At 53.9% G+C, this 3,654-nt stretch overlaps 1 long non-coding RNA gene across 1 annotated transcript in view; it reads left to right on the top strand.

Moving 5' to 3' along the window:
- Positions 1 to 3,654, top strand: part of LOC114484223 (uncharacterized) — a 10,390-nt gene that overhangs the window by 1,620 nt on the left and 5,116 nt on the right. Inside the window, exon 2 of the long non-coding RNA XR_003676852.2 lies at positions 467 to 949. This is a non-coding gene — a long non-coding RNA (uncharacterized lncRNA). The remainder of the gene's footprint in view (positions 1 to 466; positions 950 to 3,654) is intronic.

Below are 3,654 nucleotides of genomic sequence, written 5' to 3'. Positions count from 1 at the left end.
TGGCCTCTCCCGTTGCGGAGCACAGGCTCCGGACGCGCAGGCTCAGCGGCCACGGCTCACGGGCCCAGCCGCTCCGCGGCACGTGGGATCTTCCCGGACCGGGGCACGAACCCGCCTCCCCCGCATCGGCAGGCGGACTCGCAACCACTGCGCCACCAGGGAACCCCCCATACACAACTTTTAATGGTGGGTTTGTTGGGTCAAAGAGCAGGCACATAACTTTTGCCAAATCATCATCCAAAAATCAATTGTGCTGGGAACGTAATTTACTCACTCATTCATTTTATTATCTGTCTTCCCCACTAGAACATAAACTCCTCCGGAATAGGGGTTTTGCCTGTTTTGTTCAATGCTGTGAGCCCAGTTCCCAGAACAAATATTTGTGGAGCAAATGACGTGGGTGGGAGCAAGAGCTTTTGCTAAAATTGATGGGATAAGATACAGAGGTTAAATATACTGTTTAAAGTTACACAGTTAGTGTGGCCGGAAGAATAATGGCGCCAAGGCTGTCCACGTGCTAATCTCCAGGACCTGGGAGTACGTTCCCTTACGGGGCTCAGGAGCCTCTGCAGCTGTGATCAAGCTCAGGATCTTGACGCAGGGAGACACCCGGGATTATCGGTGAGCCCGGGGTAGTCACGTGGGTCCTTTCAAGCCGGTCAGAAGGAGGCGTGGCAATGGGGGCAGAGGTCAGAGGAAGAGGTTGCGCGCTGCTATTCCGCAGGCTTTGCAGGTGGAGGAGGGGCCACAAGCCAAGGGACGCAGGCGCCTCCAGGAGCTGGAAAAGGCAGGAGACGTTCTGCCCTGGAGCCTCCAGGAGGGACCAGCCCTGCCGACGCCTTGATTCTAGGACTTCTGACTTCAGAAGTGTGAGCGGTCGTGGGAATGTGCTGCAGCGGCGGCAGTAGGAAGTCAATCCACGTAACCATGGAAGAATGAAAATAAACATGTAAGTCCCAAGCGCGAGCTGTGCAGAGGCGGGAAGGAGAGGGGAGGGAGCGGAGGCGGCTGAAGGTGCCTCTCTCCTCTTAGGGAGTCGGTGGGGTCGAGTCAGCGGCTGCACGCGGGTTGTTCCGTCTCAGCTGCGCGTAGGGACTGAGCCCCTAGAGAAGGATGGAAAGCAAACACAGAATCCGCCCCCGACGCTGAGGCGGCGGGCGGGGCTGCGTGACCTCCGCGAACGCACCTGTGCAACCCGCTCTTGCACGGCACTCCGTTAAGGTGCGCGGACGCTCCTGGCGGCGGCGTCCACCCACCCCCACCCCCGGGAGGTGCAACCGGGCGGTCGGAGTCGGAGCAGCGGCGCAGCGCCCGGCGCAGGTGCGCGCGGAGGGGGGCGTGGCCCACACCCCCTTCTCTCCTGGGGACCCACTTACGTCCTCTTTCGGCCTTCATGCGTGAGGCGCCGCCTGGCCGCGGGCTAGCCGGGTGCTTCTCTGCTAAACATTCTGGGATGTTCACGCCTGTGTTATGAGCCTTCTGTATGCCTTGCAGATCTCTGTGCGTGCGGGGCGTAGCTCTGGCCGGGAGCCGAGGCCTGAGCACTCTGAGGGGCTCCGCACCCCCAAGACGTGGCTTCTCCGCTGTGTCCCTGCTCCTGGAGCCTCAGCTGCCTCGTCGGGTCCATGGGGGTTAACAAGGACCCTTGCCAATACAAGCTTCAGGTTTCAGGGCTCCCATGGAGATCACTCCTCTTGGACCTGCCCCCAATGGGTATTGAGGGGCTCGGCTCCCCTGGGTCCAGTGTGGGGAGCGCTCTGAAGGCAGGGGGAGGTGAGGACCACAGACTGAGGCCTTGCCACCAGCTCTCGCCCTTTCTGGCTGTCACCTGGAGGGATAAGTCCCTCCCTGGGTGCCAGTCTGCTCACCTGCCCAGCAGGTATACTGGCTGCTGGGCCTTCCTGCCTTCCTATGGGGCTGAGGGTCAAATGAAGGACTCGCAGTCCTGACATCGCCAGCGGGGTCTGCGGTGGACTGAGGGCTGAATGTGTGCTATTATCTCTCCGTCCCATCCGCACACTGGGCCGCTTAAACCACAGAAGGAATGTGTCTTCAGCCACTCTAACTGGAGACGTTCTCGAAAGGGAATCCTGCAGAGTGCTGTTTCGGGCAGCCAGCCGCCGAGTCGACAAAGCCTGTCTCAGGAATGCAAGTTCATTTAACATTTGAAAAAATCAGTCACCATACTAATAGATTAAGTAAGGAAAACCACATGACCACCTCAGTAGAAACAGAAAAGCTGTTTGAAAAACTCAATATCCAATCAGATTTTTTTAAAAAATCTTAGAAAACTAGGGAAAAAGGGAACTTGCTCTGTCTGATAAAGGCCACCGCTAACGCTGTATTTAACGGTGGAAGACCATTAAATTCCTCAGACCAGAAAGAGACGGCAGGTCCACTTCCACCACTTTAGCCCACTTTGTGCTGGAGGTTCCATCCAGTGCAGTAAAGCAAGAATAAGAAACAAAATGCGTTGAGGTTGGAAAAGAAGTAAAACCATCTTTATCTGCAGACGACATGATTGCCTATGTGGAAAACCCAATGGAATATACAAAATAGCTACTAGAACTATTAAGTGAGTTTAGGAGGATTGCAGGATACAAATCAATAAACAAAAATCAATTTCTCTATACTAGCAACAACCAGAAATTGAAATAAAAAATCAACACCATTTATAGTAGAACAAAAAATATGAAACTTAGGGATAAATCTAAGAGGCTGAAAACTGCAAAGCATTTTTAAAGATGTCAAAGGAGACCTAAATAACCGGAGTCTCTGTTCCTTGTTTGGAAGATATCATTGTTATGATGTCAGTTGCCCCCAGATTGATCCACAGATTCAAGGCAATCGCATTCGAATTCCCAGCAACCTTTTTCAGAGACATTGGCTGGTTCTAATGCTTATATGGAAATGCAACAGGGCCGGAACAGTCAAAACAGCTCTGAAGAATGAAATCGCGGGCCTAAAGCTGCCTGATTCTAAGCATTCTTTCATGCACTCGTTTGCCATCCTTATATCTTCCTTGGTGCAGTGTCTGTTCAACTCTTTGTCCTTCTTTTAAACATTGAGATGTTCGTTTTCTTTACCACTTTGAGTTTTGAGCAGAGGGGCAACTCTGGGTGACGTGTCCAAACCTGCGGTGGAAGCTCTAGGCCTGCTTGGTGGGCTCCCTGGTGGTCAGCCGCCGGGGGACCGGCCGCGATCGTTAAAGCCCCATCGGGGGACAGACAGGAGAGATGTGAGCCCCCCGTGGTGCAGGCGAGGCTGTGAAGCTGACCACCTTTCTGGGCGGAAGGAGAGGTGACAGGGAGGGACGCGGTCGGTCTGGCCACGGGCACTAGAGGCACAAATGTGGACAACTTTTCACCCAGCAACTCCCGGATGAGTCTTTTTTGGTTTGTTTTTTTGAGAACAGCACACAGGCAGCGGCCTGGGGGCACAGGCCTGAGTACAAAGGGCTGGAATTGGTTCCCAGCTGCCGCTCCTGAGATATGTCACCTGGGGCCGTGGAAGCCACGTTCTGTAAAGGGGAGTGATGGCGGTGGCTGCCCAAAGTTGTTCTAAGGGTTGACTGAGCTACGTGACAGCCTGAGCTACTGTTACCTTCTTTTACTGATTTTTTTTTTTTTTTTTTTTTTTTTTTGCGGTACGCGG

Source organism: Physeter macrocephalus, chromosome 18 (genome assembly GCF_002837175.3).
Source record: "Physeter macrocephalus isolate SW-GA chromosome 18, ASM283717v5, whole genome shotgun sequence".
Classification (NCBI taxonomy): domain Eukaryota; kingdom Metazoa; phylum Chordata; class Mammalia; order Artiodactyla; family Physeteridae; genus Physeter; species Physeter macrocephalus.
Note: the sequence above shows the minus strand (reverse complement) of the source record. Positions and strands in the feature narration are given on the sequence as shown.